This window comes from Schistocerca nitens, chromosome 7 (assembly GCF_023898315.1).
Source record: "Schistocerca nitens isolate TAMUIC-IGC-003100 chromosome 7, iqSchNite1.1, whole genome shotgun sequence".
Classification (NCBI taxonomy): Eukaryota; Metazoa; Arthropoda; class Insecta; order Orthoptera; family Acrididae; genus Schistocerca; species Schistocerca nitens.
In genome coordinates, this window is record NC_064620.1 from 448820548 (window position 1) to 448845716 (window position 25169).

The window sequence follows — 25169 nt, forward strand, 5'->3', positions numbered from 1 at the left end:
GATCAACAAACGAACTTCACCGGATGTCATGTCACGTCCGCAACGAACAAACACAACGATCAACTACGAACAAAATGAAAAAAAGAAGAAAAAGAAAAGAAAAAAAAAAGAAAAAGAAAATAAGCGAAAGGTGATGTGTCCAAACCTTGTCTGGTGCTTAATATTTTCTTTATTTAAAAACAATATCGAAGTGTCTTACTTCACGAATTTTATTCGTTTGAATGCAATTTTTGGAAATTAGTGCTTTGTCTCTTCATTAACCCTTCCGCTGTTCCAGAGACGTGCTCCCCGCATTCCGCGCTGTGCGCGAGTTTGTCATCACTGCACTGCTCGCCTGTGCAGACATGGTGTTTCCACTGCTTCGACACAGTTATCATTCGATTTCACAAAAGCTATTTGGCCCAAAAATTAGATTTTTACACATCTTGTTGACTGATACCTTCTCCCCATAAATGACTTAATTTTGTTTCGATGTTCAACCCAATTATTGTGCAGCATTAAATGTAATAAACCATTGCACGAAATTTTGAAGAGTTTGCAGTGGTAAAAATCCATAGCGTATTCTTTCCGTATGGTCGATTTTAGTTGCCACAATGTTGAGAATGAAATGTGGACAAGATACCTAAATTTCATATAAAATTTACTGTATAACAATATCTCATTTAATTTAAGTACCACACAGGTGTCGTATGTAATATTGAGAAATGTTCCATCTTTCGCGACTGTAATAAAAGTTTTATTTACGGGCGCGTTTGGCTTTATTTTAAAGCACTTCAATCAATGAAAAGTATGGCACATACACAATGGTACTCATGTTCTCTTTCTTGTTTTTGTTCCACAGTCGCAGTTTTACCAATGGTATTGAAATATATTCCTCTTCTGCAACTGTAATAAGCGACTTCTTTAGACCAGACGCGTTTCTCTCTTTTGAAGCATCTTCTGTGGACAGTATTTTGTCTCCTCCATTGCCAAGTCACCTTTCGTAGTTTTATGCTGCGGTAACACAATATTCAACGTTGTGTCGGCTGATCAGTGTTTTAGCAAATAAATGCGGTTTGTGTGTGCCACACACAAAAATTATATTTGACATAGCTCAGAGCACTTCACTGATAGACGGTATAGGTTGGTTGGTTGGTTCAAATGGCTCTGAGCACTATGGGACTCAACTGCTGAGGTCATTAGTCCCCTAGAACTTAGAACTAGTTAAACCTAACTAACCTAAGGACATCACAAACATCCATGCCCGAGGCAGGATTCGAACATGCGACCGTAGCGGTCTTGCGGTTCCAGACTGCAGCGCCTTTAACCGCACGGCCACTTTGGCCGGCTGGTTTCGCAGGGATCGAATGAAAAAAGAGCCATGGGTCGTAACACTTCTTAAATGTAACGTCCACTGTTCAAAGTGCCGTCAATGCGAACAAGAGGTGACCGAGACGTGTAACCAATGGCAACCCATACCATCACGCCTGGTGATACGCCAGTATGGCGATGACAGATACACGCTTACAATATGCGTTCACCGCGATGTCGCCAAACACGGAAGCGACCATCATGATGCTGTAAACAGAACCTGGGTTCATCAGAAAAAATTACGTTTTGCCATTCGTGCACCCAGGCTCGTCGTTGAGTACACCATCGCAGGCGCTCCCGTCTGTGATGCAGCGTCAACGGTAACCGGAGCCATGGTCTCCGAGCTCATAGTCCATGCTGCTGCAAACGTCGTCGAACTGTTCGTGCAGATGGTTGTTGTCTTGCAAACGTCCCCACCTGTTGACTCAGGGATCGAGACGTGGCTGCACGATCCGTTACAGCCATGCGGATCAGATAGCTGTCATCTCGACTGCTAGTGATACGAGACCGTTGGTATCCAGCACGGCGTTCCGTATTACCCAACTGAAACCACCGATTCCATATTCTGCTAACAGTCATTGGATCTCGACCAACGCGAGCAGCAATGTCGCGATACGATAAACCGCAATCGCGATAGGCTACAATCCGACCTTTATCAAAGTCGGATACGTGATGGTACGCATGTTTCCTCCTTACAAGAGGCATCACAACAACGTTTCACCAGGCAACGCCGGTCAACTGCTGTTTGTGTATGAGAAATCGGTTGGAAACTTTCCTCATGTCGGGCACCCGGGGTTGCCGAGCGGTTCCAGGCGCTACAGTCTGGAATCGCGCGACCGCTACGGTCCCAGGTTCGAATCCTGCCTCGGGCATGGATGTGTGTGATGTCCTTAGGTTAGTTAGGTTTAAGTAGTTCTAGGGGACTGATGACCACAGAAGTCCCATTGTGCTCAGAGCCATTTGAACCATTTTAAGATAGGAAAATAAAAAGTCAAGCCAGTCAAATGGAATTTGAAAGCAATAGAATTTAGCTCGAATGGCATCAGGTCTGAAGGCCATTTTTGGAGCCAGCTTTGTTAGGTACGCGCAAGCTGAAAGTGGTAGCACGTCCGGCGGCCAGAACTGGGGGTTATCGTGGCGGCGCAGAGCCACGAGCGGCGCTGTTAGGTTCGTGCCGGCGCCATTGTGCGAGCGCCGGCACCAGCGGCAGCACAAACAGAGCTGTTTGTATTCCAGGGGCGCCGCCAGCCCGCATCGCCGCAGCGCCAGCTTCTACTGTCCACCGTCCACCGTCCACCGCGGTGTGCCTCAGCAAACGGCGGCCTTTGCCTTCACAGCCACTGTGTACCCCTGCGTGGACACAATGGCCGCTGACCAAAAAAGAACAGGGATCCGTGTCCAGCACGCTATCAGGGAAATTCAGGTGGGCGTCCAGTGTTCGGTTCTGCGAAAGGCCGTAGTGTGGTACTGTGCCTTCATAATATAACATTCCATTACTCCCATTATTTAAGGAACCCAATGCGCGGAGTGCATTAACGCGCCCGTTCCTGATCTGTGTTCAAACCGCACCACAGATTAACGGCGAAGGCTGGAGAGTCCATTAGCTTGGATGCGTATATGCGATCTGAAGCGGCGAATGAAAATTTCTACCAAAGCCGGGATTCGGACTCGTGTTCTTTGCTCAGTAGACAGATGCGCTAAGCCACCCTTGTACAGTAGCTTTCCACAGCCGCGCAGACTACACACTAGCACGCCTCCCTTCTCAATCCAGATTCCCATTCAGGCTCATTCCACTCAATGGAAAGATGTATTCCGAAGTAAGATTTCAGGTGTGCCGCAGGGGAGTGTCGTAGGACCGTTGCTATTCACAATATACATAAATGACCTTGTGGGTAACATCGGAAGTTCACTGAATCTTTTTGCGGATGATGCTGTGATATATCGAGAGGTTGTAAGAATGGAAAACTGTACTGAAATGCAGGAGGATCTGCTGCGAATTGACGCATGGTGCAGGGAATGGCAATTGAATCTCAATGTAGACAAGTGTAATGTGCTGCGAATACATAGAACGAAAGATCCCTTACCATTTAGCTACAATATAGCAGGCCATCAACTGGAAGCAGTTAATTCCAAAAATTATCTGGGAGTACGCATTAGGAGTGATTTAAAATGGAATGATCATATAAAGTTGATCGTCGTTAAAGCAGATGCCAGACTGAGATTCATTGGAAGAACCCTAAGGAAATGCAATCCGAAAACAAAGGAAGTAGATTACAGTACACGTGTTCGCCCACTGCTTGGATACTGCTCACCAGTGTGAGATCCGTACCAGATAGGGTTGACAGAAGGGATAGAAAAGATTCAACGGAGAGCAGCGCGCTTCATTACAGGATCATTTAGTAATCACGGAAGCGTTACGGAGATGATAGATAAACTCCAGTGGAAGACTCTGCGGGAGAGACGCTCAGTAGCTCGGTACGGGTTTTTGTTGAAGTTTCTAGAACATACCTTCACCGAGGACTCAAGCAGTATATTGCTCCCTCCTACGTAGAGTCTCACGAAGAGACCATGAGGATAAAATCAGAGAGATTAGAGCCCACACAGAGGCATACCGACAATCCTTCTTTCCACGAACTATAACTGGAATAGAAGGGAGAACCAATAGAGGTACTCAAGGTACCCTCCGCCACACACCGTTAGGTGGCTTGCATAGTGTAGATGTAGATGTATTCCACCTAAACTCGAACAGCATTGTAGAGAACAACTGTTTTGGAATAGCACGAAACGGGGGGGGGGGGGGGGGTCCTGCATGAAAGCCAGTCATAGGTGCTTTAATCAACTGAAACTACACACATCCAAAAAAGTTCTGCATCACGCCGGTTCCCAGAACTCCTGAAGATAGACGTTGACTGTGAATATTGTATAACAGACACAGTCCCTTTGACTGTTGAGAGAAGTCACTAAACCCGCCAAAAGATGTAAACAACCATGCATGAGCAGCGCCTATTAGACAAAGGGGGTCCGACAGCCAATCAGTTCCAGAAATTCCATCAGGAAGGACATACACGGCTCATGTTGTCTGTAGTTCAACCATGCCTAGACGGTTCGATCGCGTCTGCATTGTTACGTTGTGCCAGAAAGGGCTCTCAACAAGGGAATTGTCCAGGCGTCTCGGAGTGAACCAAAACGACGTTGTTCGGACATGGAAGAGATAACACAGAGACAGGAACAGTCGATGACATGCCTCGCTTAGGCCGCCCAACGGCTACTACTGCAGTGGATGACCGCTGCCTACGGATTTTGGTTCGGAGGAATCCTGACAGCAACGCCACCATGTTGAATAATGCTTTCGTGCAGCCACAGGAAGTCGTGTTACGACTCAAACTGTGCGCAATAGGCTGCATGATACGCAACTTCACTCCTGACGTCCATGGTGAGGTCCATCTTTACAACCACGACAGCGTCCAGCAACATGCAGAATGGACCGCTCAGAATTGGCACCACGTTCTCTTCACCGATGAGTGTCGCATATGCCTTCAACCAGACAATCGTCGGAGACTTGTTTGAAGGCAACCCAGTCAGGCTGAACGCCTTAGACACACTGTTCAGCGAGTGCAGCAAGGTGGAGGTTCCCTGCTGTTTTGGAGTGGCATTATGTGGGGCCGACGTACGCCGCTGGTGGTCATGGAAGGCGCCGCAAAAGGATGTATTATACGTGAGTGCCATCCTCCGACCGATAGTGCAACCATATCGGCAGCATATTGGCGAGGCATTCGTCTTCGTGGATGACAATTAGCGCGCTCGTCGTGCTCATCTCGTGAATGACTTCCTTCAGGATAACGACATCGCTCGACTAGAGTGGCCAGCATGTTCTCCAGACATGAGCCTTATCGAACATGCCTGGGATAGATTGAAAAAGGCTGTTTATGGACGATGTGATCCACCAACCACTCTGAGGGATCAACGCCGAATCTGGACCAACAATGCCTTGATGAACTTGTGGATAGTGTGCCACGACGAATACAGGCATGCATCAATGAAAGAGGACATGCTACTGGGTATTAGAGGTGCCGGTGTGTACAGCAATCTGGACCACCACCTCTGAACGTCTCGCTGTATAGCGGTACAACATGCAATGTGTGGTTTTCATAAGCAATAAAAAGGGCGGAAATGATTTTTATGTTGATCTCTATTCCAATTTTCTGTGCAGGTTCCGGAACTCTTGGAACCGAGGTGATGCAAAACTTTTTTTTTAATGTGTGTATATGGTTCCAGAGAACTTTCCAAGTTTCAAACATCTATGACGTATATAGGCAGAGTGAAGTCATGAATGAAAATTTGTATCGTGGCCAGGATTCGAACCCATGTCTCCTGCTCAGTAACCACTACGACATCCTTGCGCTGTAGCTTTGCACAGTCGTCAGACTACCCTAGCATGCCTCCCTCCTCGATCCAAATTACCATTGACGCCTCAGTGGACTGGGGTTGCCCATTACTGCCCAAATAGCTACACATGTGGTCTTATTTGAACGCACGAGGTCGATCGGAAAGGCTCTAGAGAAGGGAAGTGGGTACCAAAAATGGCTCTGAGCACTATGGGACTTATCTTCTGAGGTCACCAGTCCCCTAGAACTTAGAACTACTGAGACCTAACTAAGGACATCACACATATCCATTCCCGAGTAGGATTCGAACCTGCGACCATAGTGGTCGCGCGGTCCCAGACTGGAGCGCCTAGAACCGCTCAGCCACTCCGGCCAGGGAAGTGGGTACCCATGACACTTCCAGTTCACAGATGCAGTTGCAATAAGCCCCTGATCGAAGCTTTGGAGGCGAATTTGGTTTCCTCCTTTGAAGGCAGCTGCCGCTAACCCACTGAAATTGCCTACCTCATAACAGTGCATGATGATTGTATGCACATCTAAGGACGAGCCATTATGGTGCTGCTTGGCCACAACTAGAAAATTCGTTGCCTTTCCCTCCAAACATTGTTATTCAATCAGCTGCATCTTACCCGCCGTTGTGCTTAGATGGGAAAGATTTAACCCATGAGTAGAAAATAGGTAGCAGCCGATACCAGTGTCTTGAATATTAAGATTCGTTCTGTGAGCTAATAATGGCTGGTTGGTTGATTGATTTCGGTCAACGGACCAAACAGTGAGGTCACGATGTCCACAATCCTTAAGCTCTTACTTTCGTGATTCCCGCATACGGGAGACTAATATTTTATGGTCCTTTACGTCTGTCGAAGTATGGATACGTCAGTGTATGTTACAAAGTCTGTGTTTATACAAGCATGTCTGAAGGATATTCTAATGTGAAGCTACAGACCCAGTATAAACACGTACATTGATGTTACAGATCATACCTCATGGGTCAACGACATCCGTCCTTCTGTAAACAGCTTGTGACGCGCCTTTATCCTTCCAATGGACATACGACGCTTTCCGTACACTTGTGCCATTCTTCGATGAATTAAGGGAGGGTTTTCTACGGTATACCGGTTCCTAATTTGTTCCATAAAATTCATTTCTCTGTACTATCTGACGTCCGGGTCTGACGAACGCTGTTGGCAAGCGGGGTGCAACCAACCCTTGTGAGGCGGATTGAGGAGCTACTTGACTGAGAACTGGTGACTGGTCACAACTGACGAATGCCGAAAGAGCGTGTGCTGACCACATGCCTCTCCATATCCGCATCCTGTGACGCATTTCGGGTGAGGATGACACGGCGGTCGGTCGGTACCGTTGAGCCTTCCGAGACCTGTTTTATAGTAGTCGACATTTAATGAGGTCAGCGTGAACAACGTGCTTCTTGGAAACATATTTCCAACTATAACTTCAGTGTGTTGAGAAGGAGATCGTCTGAAGGCAGCGTTGATTTTGATGTAGTTTTTATGTTACTTTTTGCGTACGTGGCCAAGGGAATAGGTATAAATCTGTATCCGTCGGGATTCGTTTGTAGGATATTAATAACGAGAAAACGGCGATGTTGCCCATAATGTACCACTGTAAGGTGCCGATATTGCACCAGTACGATATGAGAAACTTGTTTGTAAAATGGACTTAAAAATTGCGTTTAGCATTATTAGTGCAGCATATGTTTGGAAATTATGTGTTGAATATTCTAATGTGTTCTTTATCGTGAGTTATTAATTAAAAAATATCAAACATAGGAATTATACAGCCAACCGGTTGCGAATAACTGTTTGGTACAACTGACCTACGTTTCGTCACTTACTAAGGGTATCTTCATCAGAATGAAATTTTGAGAAACACTATAAAATAACAAAAAATATCTACATGAAATTAACTAGAGTAGTACACGTCTGTGAGTTTCGAAGAAAATGCTGTTTCGGAACTAGTGGCTTAAAAATACAGTAAAAAATTGAGGAATCAAAATTCTGCGAGTAGTGGATTAAAACCATTTTAAAAAATTGTTACCTAATTGTAATTGTTCATTGAGAACGAGGCTACCGTTCTTGGAAAAATGCTTGAAAATCTCCAGCTGTTCGAGTACTTACAGTCTATGACCTCCGTTTTCTCTACGTAAAATGGAAACATCTTCAACGCTTTTCGGTTTATGACCGGAAATTAACACATGATCAGCAAAAGTGGAATTTTGTACATTAGTGTCTCTTTTTCGCACTAAATGTTCTTTTTACCTGACACCAAAAGATCTTCCAGTTTGTCCTAAATATTTAACGAGACACATATCACACTTCTTAATTGTGTATAGAAGCAACTGTGGACTTAAAACTGTGAATAACATTTTTATGCAAATTATTGTTAGTAGAGAAGGTAACTTTGAATCCGTATTTTTTAATAAGAAGACGACGAATTTTACAAGAAACAAGGCCTATAAATGGAAGTGAGAAAATATGGCTCTGAGCACTATGGGACTTAACATCTATGGTCATCAGTCCCCTACAACTTAGAACTACTTAAACCTAACTAACCTAAGGACAGCACACAACACCCAGCCATCACGAGGCAGAGAAAATCCCTGACCCCGCCGGGAATCGAACCCGGGAACCCGGGCGTGGGAAGCGAGAACGCTACTGCACGACCACGAGATGCGGGCAAGTGAGAAAATATTTTTGCACTTATTACCGTCAGTAACAGCTCTGGCGCTTAACGTGGTCGCTTTAGTGTCAGTTTTAGCTTTGAAGAACATGTCAACTGTCGAAGTATCATAGCCGTCAGCAAAAGCAATAGTAATTGTAAAAAAAATTATATTGTGATACGGTAGGTCACAGAAAGCCGTTATGGAAAGTTACGCACAGATGAAATGGCATTTAGCTGTAACAGTACATATACTGAAGCACCAAGAAAAGTGAAATAGGCATGCGTATTCAAATAGAGAGATATGAAAACAGGCAGAATTCGGCAACTCCTGTATATAAGACAAGTGTCTGGCGCAGCTGTTAGATCGGTTAGTGCTGCTACAATGCCAGGTTATGACGTGCTGGGTAGCATCGGGGTCAAGGGCGCCTTTACATGGTCCGCACTGATACCCCCATCGGACGTTCGAGTCCTCCCTCGGGCATGGGCGTGAGTGTTGTCCTTAGCGTAGGTTAGTTTAAGTGAGATTAAGTAATGCGTAAGCTTAGAGACCGATGACCTCAGCAGTTTGGTCCCATAAGATCTTACCACAAATCTCCAAAAATTTTCCAGATTATCAACATTTAAGTGAGTTTGAATGTTGTGTTATAGTCGGCGCACGAGCGATGGGACACAGAATCTTCGAGATAGAGACAAAATGGGGATTTTCCCGAACGACCATTTCACGAGTGTACCGTGAATATCAGGAATCTGGTAAAACATTAAATCTCCGACATCGCTGAGGCGGAAGAAAGATCCTGCAAGAACGGGACCAACGGGACCAACGAATCCTTCAACGTGGCAGATGTGCGACCCTTCCGCAAATTGCTACAGATTTCAACGCTGAGTCATCAACAAGTGTCAGCGTGCGAACCATTGAACGAACCATTGTAGACATGGGCTTTCGGAGCCGAACGGCCATTCATGTACCCTTGATGACTGCACGACACAAAGCTTTACGCCTCTCCTGGGCCCGTCAGCATCGACATTGATCTGTTGATGACTGGAAATGTGTTTCAAATTGATTCGGCGGATGGACGTGTACGGGCATGGTGACACGCTCATGAATCCATGGACCCTGCATATCACCAGGGGACTGTTCAAGCTGGTGGAGGCCCTGTAATGGTGTGGGGCATATGCACTTGTGTGATGTGGGATCCCTGATACGTCTAGATACGACTCTGACAGATGGTACGTACGAAGCGTCCTGTCTGATCACCTGCATCCATTCATGTCTATTGTGCATTCTGACGGACTTGGGCAACTCCAGCAGAACAATGCGACACTCCACACGTCCAGAATTGGTAGAGAATAACTCTAGGAACACTCTTCTGTGTTTAAACACATCCGCTGGCCACTAAACTCTCCAGATATGAATATTATTGGATATCTGGGATGTCCCCTCGTACTCTTACGGATTTATGAACAGCCCTGCAGGATTCATAGTGTCAGTTCAATTCAGCACTACTTCGGACTCTAGTGGAGTCCATGCTAATCGTGTTGCAGCACTTCTGCGTGCTCGCGGTGGTCCTACACGATATCAGGTAGGTGTACCAGTTTCTTTGGCTCTTCAGTGTGTAAGTGGGGATCATGGGCTAAATCAATGTGTATGCATATAAAATGTGTCAAAGCCAATTGATAAATACATGCTGAAAAAGGCCGCAGTAATGTGTCTTCCAACGGAGTTGAAAACGAACTGGAAGAACATATTCCTACATTTGATGAGATGATTCTCGTTTTATGAATTCAGACGCAAGAAATCTTGAGCTCAAAGTTGCAAAAGGAGCCGGAGTGCATCATAATTCGAATGTATAAAATGCCATGGCAGACGAGAAGTAGTGAAAGTTTCCATCCAAGGAATATCGCTGAATCCGAGGGAAATGATAAAAGCTCACAACTTCCAAGAACTAACCAAGGAGCGTGTGAGTTGCGGAACAGTCCTGGCTAAAAAGGACAGCTAATCAAAGCAAAGGAGAATAAATGAGCTACAGATAGCGAGTTGTGCAAGGAAGTTTGGGTGGAAAAATGATCAGCTGCAAGAAAAGCAAAATGTGGGTTCATGCAGGCTATAGAGGGACGAAGAAAGGAGAGAAAAATTTATACTGCAATGCCTACAAGTAGTGGTGTGAGTACTAAAATACGGAACAATACCATAAAATTAGTTTATTAAGTATCTTTAGGCAGAGGTACATAGTCGTAAGGATAGTACAGTTTATGCACCCGCTAGTAGAAATTATGAAAGTACATTCCTGATTTGCACTATTTGCAGGCGTGAAGAAAATTAAGTTCAGAAAGTTGATTTTTCTTAGAATTTTCAGTCTTTAAATGATATACCAAGACCAACCTCCTCCAGTTGAAGATGGCTATATATAAATAATTTTGTAACTCAGTGTGTGGGCTACAATAAACAAAATCTCAAAAGTGGTACATTTTAGGCAATTCCCCCCTACCGTTTCCAGCACTTCTTGCGCTGTCAGGGAATGCACCCGTTTACTCTCCTTATGAAGGCTCCATTTCATTGTTTTCAGCACGTCTGTGTACAGAGAACGGTCGAAGTGTTCACGTGTTCACTCTGTGATCACGTGGGTATACGCCTATCTCCCTCCAGCCTCTAATTTCGGACATCATTGGTCTTATAGGACCGCACCTTCTTCCGTAGGCATTATGAACCATTCAGTGATTTTCACTTTACAGCTCCCAGGTCTTTTCTTTTAGAACGCACCTTGTAGCCTGAAATTGCCTAAAATTCTTTGTCATTTTCGAGACTTTTCATCATTATCTTCATCTACATCAGTGACTGATTCTTTTGATCCGTTCCTTCTCCTTCAAAATTCGTCAAGCCGTCTTTTCATTGGTCTTCCTAAAGATCTTTTACCTCTTATTTTATGTTGTTTTATGGTTTTAGTGATGATTGCATCTAGTACACGGTCTCTGTGTTCTTTCCATCTTAACTGATATTACTGTATTGTGTCGATCATATTTTGCACATTCCGTTCAGCTCAGACATCGTCATTCACCTTTTTATCCATCAAAATATATCTAGCCACGTATGTAAGGAAATTCACTTCACATGCTATTCTCTTTTCATCTATTTTCTTAAGAATTCAGTTTTCCCAGCCATAGGCTAGTGCTAGTATAGCCATAACCTTACGGACCTTACGCAGAGTATGTTCTTTGGACTTTCTTTCCCAACATTCTGAAGAAAGTTCCGTAGAGTTAGTTAAACAAGTCTAGCTTATTTTGTATTTCATTGTTTTCTCTGTATGTAATATTGCATCCTAGATACTGAAATATATGAATTTGCCCATGATATGCGTGTCAGTTTCAATCTTAACTGGTATGGGCTGGTGTCCTAAAAATGCTGTTGATTTTGTCCTTTTGATGGAGACGTTCAGACCTTACTATCTGCCTATTTTCTTTAAAGATGGTTTTTTGTAAGCCATTTTCATTCTGGACAACAGTTATTTGGTCGTCAGGAAAACGTAGTGTACTAAAATCCATGTCGTTAATTTTAAAATGTTTTTTACAGATATTAAAATTTCTGGTTACTTCTTCGATATACGTATCACAAAATAGTGGGTGGGAGGGTACACCGTTGTCTCACTTCTTGATTTATTTCAGCCATATTTTGTCTGTTGCCGCTATTTTTACTTATATCTTATTATTCGTTGGCAACGGCCTTGCCGCAGTGGATACACCGGTTCCCGTCAGATCACCGAAGTTAAGCGCTGTCGGGCGTGGCCGGCACTTGGATGGGTGACCATCTGGGTCGCCATGCGCTGTTACCATTTTTCGGGGTGCACTCAGCCTCGTGATGCCAATTGAGGAGCTACTCGCCCGAATAGTAGCGGCTCCGGCCAAAGAAAACCATCATACGACCGGGAGAGCGGTGTGCTGACCACACGCCCCTCGTATCCGCATTCTCATCTGAGGATGACACGGCGGTCGGATGGTCCCGATGGGCCAGTTGTGGCCTGATGACGGAGTGAGTGCTTATTATTCGTACATAAACCGTGTACAACTCTTACAAAACGAGACTGGAACCTTCTGTTTCTTAAAATTTCCCACATTCTTTTCGGTTTACTTTATCAAACGCATTTTTTTGTAATAATTGAAGGCGAGAAATGTTGGTAAGCTGAATTCACAGCGTTTTCCTAGTAGTTGTGTCATGATGAAGATACAGTCCGAGCACTCTTCGAAAACCGTGCTGAACATCAGATGATACATTTGCAGTGATCGGCAATGGTCGCTTTTATAGAATTCTATCGTACAGTTTATAACATGCACTCAGAAGGTTCATTCAGTTCTCAACCTGCATTATTTTCCGAAAGTTAGTTCGGAAATTTTGACCGTTCACTTCCATCATCACCACACCGTTTTGAAACCTCGCCGAGCGGAGCGGTTCTGGAGCATCCTGCACTCGCCACCGGAGAAATACACACGGTTGTTGCCCCAGCTCCGTCTATTGGGGGGGGGGGGGGCACTGCGGGCCTGGCTTTGTCGACGCGGTTGTCGGCGGCTGGCCTCGCCTGTCGTGCCACCAACCAGGAAAAGTGATCTGCCGTCACACTGGCGGCGCCTGGGTTTAGTGTGCTACGTGCCTCGACCTGGAGAGAAATTGGATTCACCAACTGGATTCTCCGACGGCACAATACGTTATCGGTATCGGCTCACTTCGGCTTCCGATCGGTCGCGAATTGGAAACCACAGCGAAAATCAGAAATGTTTTATTTGTAGCATTTAGCTGCACCTTCCAGCTATTTCTCTACATAGGTGCCGCTCAGACTGAAACATTTGTCGCAGCGTTCTACTAGCTTTCCAATACCCTCCTCATTAAAGGCAACCGCCTTTGCATTCCGCCAGTTCTCTATGATGGTCTGCAACGCATTGTCTGTGCCAAAATTTGTATTCATATTAGCAGTTCATGTAAGCAGAGATGAAAAATCTGAGGGAACCAAGTCCAGGCTGTATGGTGGGTGATCAAACACTTCCCATCGAAAACGTAGCTTCGTCTTCATTGCCCTTTCAGTGTGTAGCCGAGAATTGTGACGAAGGAGGAAATACATGACAGTTACTTAATGTGGGGTTATATCAAATTTGGCGATATCTCTTGGCAGGCACCCATGCTTGGAGGGAGAGGCTACTTTCTAGGTATATTTCCGTACCCGCTGTGCGCTCAGAACTGCAAAGTGCAAAGTAATGCGATCGACAGCAATACTAGAGACACTGTTCAACACATCTGTGCAAAGCTTCGTAAGATTTTCACAGTGGTTTCCATTTTGCGACCGATCGGAACTTACTTTTTGTACACCCCTCGTATGAAGGAAAGATTCATTATACAGAACGAAAGCATCTATTCCAAGGTCCTAGGAATCTAGGCTCTTCTGTCGCAATGGAATTGGGTCACGGACACTTCGTAAACTGGGGTAAAAATGGTTGACGTAAATTGTATCGTCATCTGGACAGTGACGCATGCCTGCACAGGTTCTATTGACTAAGTTATCTGTAACTGTATTGTACTTACACTGTATACATGGTTTCTACTCATCGCTGACTAGCAGACTTCATGTTAGTTAATGTTTCCAATTGAATGCCAAAGCATGTTGTTTCCGCCTAGGGCGTTCCCGGCAATTTGTAGCCTTCTTTATGGCCTATGTTTTGGCGACTGCTTGTTTTGCAGCGCCCCTAAATAGACTATGTGTGTTTTTTAAACCTCTGTTGGGGTTGTTTACGGGAAGGATTAATCTGGATTTGAAATCATAATGAGTGTTTTGAATGCTGCCATTCGTCTGAGCGTTTTACACCGATCGTTTCAATTGTAGCATTGTATTATATCTGATAGGTTTCAGTTGAAGTCATGCTTTTCTGTGTTTTAACGTCAGTGCTTCGAAGCCACTATGCTCTGTGCTATCTGTGAAGTGTCAGTTTTCATCTGCTTAGTAAAGATATTGATTAAATGTTGTTGCGCCTCCGTAAACATCGCACCAACACTCCCCTCTACCGCCATAAATATACACAGATTATAGAACATTTTAGTAAAATGTATTTGGGGACACCATGGCCTCCACGTCCCCCTCTGATCCACATCCGATAGAAGAAGTACAGTCGTTAAGTCCTTTCGATGTCTCTTAAGCCCTCTTCCTACGGATCCAGAATGAGAACGTGCTCATGGAGCTGGTACAGATTTGCACACCCGAACATGGAATTCCATGGAGCATTTTCGAGAGTGAACTGCAAAATGAGACACGTCAGTTTTTCCACATATGTTTAACACACACACACGCCCTCAAAGCCTTCTGTCTAAACCAATTTCGACACTCCCGCCCAGTACACATAAAACAAGATGGCGGAACATTTCACAGTGACACAGAGTGTGTTTGCGAGTACAATTTTACAGAGTCGTGACACATTGGAAACCATAAAAATTTAATAATAAATTCCATTCATCAACCTTCCCCCCCACCCCCCATCCCGTCCACTGCCGCCCTCCCCCTCCACACCTTCCAACACACACACTCACTAATTCAAGAAGTTCATCACAAGAAATATGTTCTCACAACCAATAAGAACAAACACTTTCGAAAACAATCATAATAACATAGAAGAATATATGGTAAAAAAAATTACAAGAGTGGTGTTAAAGGCGAGAAGTAACATATAAATAATAGTAATTTATTAACTAATGTTTGTGTCAGACTTACAAATAATATTTTTGTTAGAAATTAGTTTCGAACTTCTTGTTCAGCCTCAAGCCATTTGCTATATTATAAGACACAATGTTATTAACAAAACATGAAATACAACATTTTCGAACTATTTGTGTGCACAGTCTACAGTAGTACAATAAATATTTTCTGACATATCTACCTTTGTAATGTTTCAGTGTACGTAACCCATTTGTTTTTACATCAGATCAAAATAACACATTTTACTTGACTGTATTGTGGTTGTCAGGATACATTCAAAAACCGGTAACCGTCTTTAGTTGTTTGTACATAAAAATTTGACAGGTACCATCCGTTATTTATTGTGCATCCATATGTTCTGTCTCTCAGAGATTATATTGTTACAACTAAATACATAGATGGTGTATTGGTGAAAGTCTCAGACATTATCGCACTGCTCGAAGCTAATCACTAATTTAAATATATTTGCAAGTTCCACGGAAACGTTAGTTAACAAATTGTAAATGTATTGAGTTGGTGATCCTGCCGCCACAATGATGGAATTACGTATGGAAATAGTTGCCGTAAAATATATATACACTCCTGGAAATTTAAATAAGAACACCGTGAATTCATTGTCCCAGGAAGGGGAAACTTTATTGACACATTCCTGGGGTCAGATACATCACATGATCACACTGACAGAACCATAGGCACATAGACACAGGCAACAGAGCATGCACAATGTCGGCACTAGTACAGTGTATATCCACCTTTCGCAGCAATGCAGGCTGCTATTCTCCCATGGAGACGATCGTAGAGATGCTGGATGTAGTCCTGTGGAACGGCTTGCCATGCCATTTCCACCTGGCGCCTCAGTTGGACCAGCGTTCGCGCTGGACGTGCAGACCGCGTGAGACGACGCTTCATCCAGTCCCAAACATGCTCAATGGGGGACAGATCCGGAGATCTTGCTGGCCAGGGTAGTTGACTTACACCTTCTAGAGCACGTTGGGTGGCACGGGATACATGCGGACGTGCATTGTCCTGTTGGAACAGCAAGTTCCCTTGCCGGTCTAGGAATGGTAGAACGATGGGTTCGATGACGGTTTGGATGTACCGTGCACTATTCAGTGTCCCCTCGACGATCACCAGTGGTGTACGGCCAGTGTAGGAGATCGCTCCCCACACCATGATGCCGGGTGTTGGCCCTGTGTGCCTCGGTCGTATGCAGTCCTGATTGTGGCGTCACCTGCACGGCGCCAAACACGCATACGACCATCATTGGCACCAAGGCAGAAGCGACTCTCATCGCTGAAGACGACACGTCTCCATTCGTCCCTCCATTCACGCCTGTCGCGACACCACTGGAGGCGGGCTGCACGATGTTGGGGCGTGAGCGGAAGACGGCCTAACGGTGTGCGGGACCGTGGCCCAGCTTCATGGAGACGGTTGCGAATGGTCCTCGCCGATACCCCAGGAGCAACAGTGTCCCTAATTTGCTGGGAAGTGGCGGTGCGGTCCCCTACGGCACTGCGTAGGATCCTACGGTCTTGGCGTGCATCCGTGCGTCGCTGCGGTCCGGTCCCAGGTCGACGGGCACGTGCACCTTCCGCCGACCACTGGCGACAACATCGATGTACTGTGGAGACCTCACGCCCCACGTGTTGAGCAATTCGGCGGTACGTCCACCCGGCCTCCCGCATGCCCACTATACGCCCTCGCTCAAAGTCCGTCAACTGCACATACGGTTCACGTTCACGCTGTCGCGGCATGATACCAGTGTTAAAGACTGCGTTGGAGCTCCGTATGCCACGGCAAACTGGCTGACACTGACGGCGGCGGTGCACAAATGCTGCGCAGCTAGCGCCATTCGACGGCCAACACCGCGGTTCCTGGTGTGTCCGCTGTGCCGTGCGTGTGATCATTGCTTGTACAGCCCTCTCGCAGTGTCCGGAGCAAGTATGGTGGGTCTGACACACCGGTGTCAATGTGTTCTTTTTTCCATTTCCAGGAGTGTATATAACAGCGCAGTATAATCCAGACATGGGAAGTTTCATTTTAAGTCTAACACTTTCGTTGTTTATAAGTGATGTACTGGTACCGTAGATGTACTGTTGCTGTAGAAGAATCCTTGTTAGATGTAGGTGGCGAACTGCATCAAAATATCGGCTGTAATGCAGACGACAGGCGGCTACACGGACAACGGCCTGAAAGACCTTAGTTAAAATGTTATGAAGACAATGAGCACAATGCCTAAATTATATACATCATCATGCAAAGTTTTAGCTGTTATCCGAACAGAATTTAAAATGAACCCACAGACGATGGTGAAGCTTCATAGAACCATGTACAGGTGAAATATGAAGAAATCTGAATTTTCAAGAATATATTTGCACGTCACCTTTTTCATTTGTGAAGAGATGCAATATCGCTTATCACGTCACAGGCAGAATTTAGAATTTAGCAGCCGACACTGGATTGCGTTGTTCGCAGATGAAGTCCGTATTTGGGTGTTTTTATATTATAAACGACATGTTATGAAATTACGCTGTTTCAAAGGACCGGAACATCAAGGACCTCTTGAAAGAGCGTAGTTTTTGTTACAATTTGTTATAATGAAATGCCGGGAAATGACATTTTGGTGTTTAAAGGCTTTTCATTTAAAACTTGCATGTTATGAAACTTTCCCGTTTCAAGCACCATTGAAAAACGCAGTTTTTTGGTACTATTTTGTTTTAATTAAATGTCAGTTAATGACACATGGGTGGTAGAAACTTTAATCTGTCAACTGTAGTGCATCAGATAAAGGCGCCGTTTATGAACTGAAAAGTCGCTCGTTGACGTCCTGTTTTCTTTCTGCAAACATTTCTTTTATTCACATTCATATTTTCTAAAAGATTATGGCCTTTACAAAGGGGGTTTAAAAAGTTTTGCACAGTCGTCTCTAATTTTTTTTTATTTTTTGCAGGAGGAGAATGAAAATTTTTTGTGAACATACTTGGAACATTTAGGCCTAGCTATAAGTTGGTATATAAAAGTATTTTCTTTTATTTACAGGTGAGCCATAATGGACCGTGAAGTAGATATCTGGTTGCGACAACGGTCGGTGATGGGAGTTCCTCTTCAAGACTGGCAATGACTCTGCCACATCGATTCACAGGAAGTTGCTCCCTGTTTATGGGGAGGACACAGTGGATCGCAGCAGTATCCAGCGGTGGTTGCAGAGGTTTAAAGAAGGTGATTTCTCTCTACTGGACAATTCACGATGCGGCAGACCGTCGACTTCAGTGAGTGATGTGAATAAGGATACCATTGATCAGATCATCCAAAATGACAGATGTGTGACGACACGACAGCTTGCTAAAATGATCGTTTGTCATTGAGTAGTGTGCTATCACAGGTACAGTCACTAGAGTACAGAAGCGATGAGGAAGAATGTGTGCGAGGGTATCATGAGGCCCTTCACTGAAGAGTGGAAACAGTGTTTTGACGGCGTCATTACCCAGGGTGAAACATGGTTGTTTTTCTCCGAACCTGAGAGCAAAACCCAGTCCATGGAGTGGCGTCATCCGGGTTCCCCTCGGAAGAAGAAAACAAGACTTTCACGAACAGCAGGTCGAAAGGTGATGGCCTTCTTTGTCTGAGATCAGTGTGGTGTCATTTTCATTGACTTTTTGGAACCTGGCTCCACAATTAACCGGGACTGTTGCTGTCTGTCATTGGACAAGCTGCGACGTGCCATCAAGACTCACAGGCCACAGCTTCAGGGTCAGCTGATCAGACTACACCATTACAATGCCAAATCCCATACAACCCTTACGACGAAGGAGAAAATCAGGAAAGTGGGTTGGAAAATTGTTCCTCATCCTCCCGACAGTCCAGACTTGACTCCGTCTGATTTTTACCTCTTTGGTAGTGTGAAGGCCCACCTGCTCGGTAAAACATTTGATAGTGAGAAAGACCTTATTTCCTGTGTCAAGCGATAGTGTCAATCCATAGAATTTTACCAAAGTGCATTTGCATCATGGAAAGAACGTTGGGCCAGATTCGTCACAGCTGATGGAGGCTACATTGAGTAGGCTCAGTGTGTAACTAAATGTTCCAAATATGTTCACAAAAAATGTTTCTCCAGCAAAAAATAAAAAAATGAGTCGACTGTGCAAAACTTTTTGAACGCCCTTTGTAGTGTAGCATTCGAAATTTTGTAAAATTAGAGCTCTTTCGGTGCAGGAGTGAGCTTGTTCAGCGTTGTGAAAGTGACAGGGAACACGTCCAATGAACTGCAAGATTGCTATCTCTGTCACTGGTCGATTCCCTTGCAATTGAGAAAAATGTACAGACAGAACTATATAAGTAGCAGTGGACAAAGGATCCAATGTATATTTCAATAGACGCAGTGAAAGACGAGCAGTGTTCGTAAATTTTAGACGTAACGAGCATCACAATAAATCTTGCAGAGCTGAGTAGCTTTACTGCATAATGAAGAGAGTAAAATACGTTACGTTGGAGTTAATGACTATAAAGGTATGTCAAAACAATCTTTTCTTCTTTTTGAATATGCGTCAAAATCTGTCGTTCAGTACTTTGACATGTACCCTTCTTAGCGATTTTCTCCACTCTTCTTCATTGCTAATAAAGGTAACCTAGCTATTTTACGCGCGTTCATTTTCGTAACCAGAAGTGTTGTTAATTTCGCGTCCAGAATAGCCAACTGCCACCGGGGAGCTTTGTGATGGTAAATTACGTTGGTGATCACGGTCTGTGTGATGTACAATTCGTTTCTGAGCGTACATCAATCACTCCGGAAACCACGTCTGGAGGGCTTCATCATGAGGATACGTGTACTGTTAGGACGGCTTTACGCTTTTTGACCTATTACCCTACGATGTGACCTGGAGATCTGGCCGTGGTGACAGCGCTCACGTGTTCATTGCGTACACTCGACACTTCTTGCAAGTGGAAAGCTGTCACAGGCTACTTGTTAACACCCCTTGCATAACACAACAAATAAACATTTACAGGGTTTTCTTTGACCATTTTGCTGTTTCAATACAAGAGTTTTTATTTACTTATTTTGGCTTTAAACAACGTTGATCATAAAGCGAGAAATACTTATGACTAGGCCCCCACATTTGAAGATCTCAACAGCGAGTCATAATTATGACCAGCCTCCACCCCCCCCCCCCCCCCGATTTGAAGGTTTCAACCTTATAGAATCTATTAAAGGATAAATCGTACTTAAAAGGCCTAAAAGGATGTGCACGGAAATTTCACAGAAAAAGTTGGGGCTGTAGAAGGCTTTAGCCAAAAAAACGCGGTTTTTATATAGATTTTCTGGTTTAATATTGAAGAAAATCAATAATGTGAATTCTCACATTTTAAGAAAGGACGTAATAAATAAATGTATACTCTCCACTGAAGTCTAGAATGCGTATGGCGCAGTATAGTCTTTATAACTCGACTAGCTTCGCAAATGTTGTGTATGGCTCTTGGATATACACTACATGATCAAACATACGTTTTTCATATTAGGTGCATTCTGATGCCACATACTGCCAGATATTCCATATCAGCGACCTCAGTAGTCATTAGACATCGCGAGAGAGCAGAATGGGGCACTCAGCGGAACTCACGGACTTCGAACGTGGTCAGGTGATTGGTGTCACATGTGCCATATCTGTACGCGAGATTTCCACAGTCCTAAGCATCCCTAGGTCTACCGTTTCCGATGTGATAGTGAAGTGAAAACGTGAAGGGATACGTACAGCACAAAAGCGTACAGGCCGACCTCGCCTATTGACTGACGGAGACCGCCGACTGTTGAAGAATGTCGTAATATGTAATAAGCAGGCGCCTATTCAGACTATCTCACAGGAATTCTAAACTGCATCAGGATCCACTACAAGTACTATGACAGTTAGGCTGGAGGTGAGAGAACTTGGATTTCATGGTCGAGCGGCTTGCTCATAATCCACACATCACACCGGTAAATGCCAAAAGACGCCTCGCTTGGTGTAAGGAGCGTAAACATTGGACGATTGAACAGTGGAAAAATGTTGTGTGGAGTTACGAATCACGGTACACAATGTGGCGATCCGATGGCAGTGTGAGGGTATGGCGAATGCTTGGTGAACGTCATCTGCCAGCGTGTATAGTGCCAACAGTAACATTCGGAGGCGGTGATGTTAGGGTGTGGTCGTGTTTTTCATAGAGGGGGCTTGCACCTTTTGCTGTTTTGAGTGGCACTATCACATCACAGACCTAGATTGATATTTTAAGCACCTTCTTGCTTCCCACTGTTGAAGAGCAATTCGGGTATGGCGATTGCATCTTTCAACAGGATCGAGCACCTCTTCATAATGCATGATCTATGGCGGAGTAGTTGCACGCCAATAACATCCCTGTAATGGACTGGCCTGCACAGAGTCCTGACCTGAATTCTATAGAACACCTTTGGTATGGTTTGGAACGCTGACTTCGTGCCAGGCCTCACCGACCGACTTTGATACCTCTCCTCAGTGCAGCACTCCGTGAAGAATTGGTTGCCATTCCCCAAAAAACCTTCCAGCACCTGACTAAATGTATGCCTGCGAGAGTGGAAGCAGTCGTCAAGGCTAAGGGTGGGCCAACACCATATTGAATTCCAGCATTACCGATGAAGGGCAGCAGGAACTTGTAAGTCATTTTCGGCGAGGCGTCTGGATACTTCTGATCACATAGTGTATGTCCTAATCTCTCCACTGCCCCCCCCCCCATTTCTGTCTAACAACTCCTCCTTGTTCTCTCTGTCGACCTAATCCTCCTCTCCCCTCCCTCTTTACATTTCCTCCTCCACCCTCTCTCTCCATCTCTTCATCTCCCCTCTCTCTCTCTCTCTTCACCTCCACCTTCCTCCCATCTCTCTGTCCATTTCGTGCCCCCCCCCCCCCAACTGTCCATTTCCTCTTCCCCCTCTCTTCGACCATGAACCTTGTTTATTGTTACTGGAAAAGAAACCATGGTTTGGAAGTGAAGTCGCTTAAAATGGATGGTTGGGATCATTGTTGTATGGAGTATGAAAGAAACCTCTCCAATTGCAGCGTCGACGACGACAGCAGGTTCAGTGTCGGTTTTCGCATACTTTTAATCTACGAACGAGTAATATTACAGAGTTTTGGATGACCTAGGTTGCGCAGTAGTAGTGAAATCATAAGGCGATAAGCCATAGCACAACTTTACTGATTTCTGTTAAAACTGACTGCGAGGGGGAAAACAAAACAGCACATTGTTGTGCATACACGTTCTTTTAAAATTACGTATATGGACAAAGAATATGTATGGGAGAAATAGTCAATATAATGGGCTATATGCCCTGCTAACGTGGTTCAAACGAAAACAAAATTGCTCAGTTTCAGAGGACAGCATCTTCACTCTCACAGTTACTTTTATCGAAAAACCTGTGTATTCTTGATTTTAAAAAATATCAAGCCCATTTCCGTCTGTAAATTTATCTGTGTATCGAGTAAGAAATTGAGGTAGAAGGACGAAGAATTTTTCGAGGTTTTTTGCTCAGGAAGTTTACGTATCTTATGCTAAAAATACACATTTGTATATTATGTACATTAAAATTCTGCAGCCTACGACCGTTCAAGTGTTTGATAGGGCACCATCCAAAAATCTGCAGGAAAATGGTCAATTGCTCAGCGAGATTTTAGGTAAAAAAAGGAAAACAATTACTTGACTTTTTTAGCCGTATAGATAATGTGTCAGCACGCTGCTGAATCGATGGCATGTGAGTCTATTTATTTTTGTAATACGAACTAAGTCGCGTATTCACTTGCACTGGATACTGAGCTTCAAGTGTGATTTTCTAATGCCTAAATAGAAATAGTCAAAAAGTGGTCTTTTCCGACAGTGGGTTGGGGAAGACTCTAATTTCACAAGTGACAGCCGAGTAATTTTTTACCGTCGATCAAAAACCTGTAAGTAAACAAGTTATTTTTATCATTCATTTGATCTACCGTCTTCTTACTGGTCTCTTCCATCGGATTTTCAAACTAAAATTTAAAATTACACTCATGTTCATAACACAGAACACTTTGAACGACTAGAGATACGACATTCAAATTCACGCGACATGTACAGTCGTGGACAAAACTAGCGAGACCCCTCACCTTTTCGTTATGCTGATCCGCACAGCTTTAAAGTCTGCTACACAGCATACAAGGCAAGGAGACACAGGGATGAAATTGAAAAACTATCCGAACTTTGTCACACTGTTTTCTATCACATGTAAGCCTATATTAATGCTGATTATTGTGTTAAACAAAACGTAAATATAAGATGTAAATGAAAGAAGAAACGCTAATTAGCATGAACTGTACTAATAAAAATGAATTTTTTACACCACCGAGGGACTGTATACCGCAGGAAGTGCGATACATTTCCAATTATTAGGTCTACCTGTATTCGAGGTAAACGGGTTTTAACGGTTGAGTAGACAGATAGACGGTCAAGAAAGTGAGTCTAGTAGGGTTCAATTTTCCTGATTTAGGCGACGAAATCCTAACAACGAAAATAGCTACGACAGTTCCCAAAGATGAGGGCCGTATAAATAATTCCCCCTACTCTTTATTCGAAATGTTCTAGTTGCAGTCGATACATCAGTATATTAATCGTAGCTACTCTTTCGATCCAAATCACATTTTCAGGAATGCAAATAAAATCCATTTGCCTATACACGTTGTAATTCAGATCCCAGTATTAATGCCACTGCGGTTTAGAGGTGCGAGCGTTCCCATTGCTAGCTAGCTTAAGAAACAGGCTAATGAACGTTTTCTGGCTGTGGCGAGTCTAACGGAGAATTCGAAACATTGTAGAATACGTTTGGCAGCTATGTAGCCGTTTATTTCCTGGGGTGGTGCAGAATTATCCTACTAAATTTACTCGCTAACAACAGTGTTTTGTTATTTCGATAAACATTCCGGATGATTGTCACATAAGCGCTGACATAAAGGTAGAAAGTTCATGTTTTTGAGTCTAGAAAGCTCTATGCAACAAAACCTGCAGATCATTTTCCCATTTTCATTGCGAAATTGCCAACTTATTCATGTGTGGGGTAATAATAGAGGGCTGTTTGCCTGGGTTGTCTGCTAGAGTAGTGAAAGGTGTTTGCTACTGTAAGGGAGGTCTGGTTTGTTTTCGGTTCTAATCTCGATGGAGGTAGATAGACTATCAGTAAAGCAATTGTAAGGAGTTCTCGCGCCCCCAATACGTTTTACTGCTACCTTTATTATGTACCGGCGCCCTGTGGATGTAAATATGAAAATCTTGTAGAATTTCATACTTTTTCCTGCCTTTTTTCCGCTTCTGTCAATAAATGAATTGACTTAAGTGTGGCACTGAACGATTTTTAACTGAATTTCTTTATGAATCCTCACGCATTGCTAAATTTGCACACTTTCATGGTAGGTCAGCAATGGTAATCCAGTATGAGTGGTCTGAACGTTGACGCAGACCGTTTTGCGGCCGAATGCGCAAAATATTTTGCTAATTCGTAACCATCTGCGGTACTTTGTCTTACTAAAACCGTTAAGTTATCTCGATAAATTGAAATTCATTTTTATTAGTACAGTTCATACTAATTAGCGTTTCTTCTTTCATTTATATCTTACATTTACGTGTTGCGTTTAACACACCAATCAGCATTAATATAGTCTTACACATGACTGCTAACAGTCTGGGAAAGTTCGGATAGTTTTCCCATTTCAAGAGTGTGCATAGTATGTTGGTAGCTCTTCGTTATCTTGCCTGTTATGCTGTTTAGCAGACTTTAAAGCTGTGCGGATCATCATAACGAAAAGGCGAGGGGTCTCGCTCGTTTTGTCCACGACTGTACATTACTATGCTCTGCAGAAAAGATTCAGCATGTGTCCTGTTGCCTAGCAGGCACAGGGCCCACTTTTTTTTTTGTCATCAGTCTACTGACTGGTTTGATGCGGCCCGCCACGAATTCCTTTCCTGTGCTAACCTCTTCATCTCAGAGTAGCACTTGCAACCTACGTCCTCA

The 25169-nt window shown here is 44.1% G+C and overlaps 1 pseudogene; it reads left to right on the forward strand.

Moving 5' to 3' along the window:
* Positions 1-12123: 12123 nt before the first annotated feature.
* On the forward strand, positions 12124-12241 carry LOC126197865 (5S ribosomal RNA; annotated as a pseudogene).
* The last annotated feature ends 12928 nt before the right edge of the window (positions 12242-25169 follow it).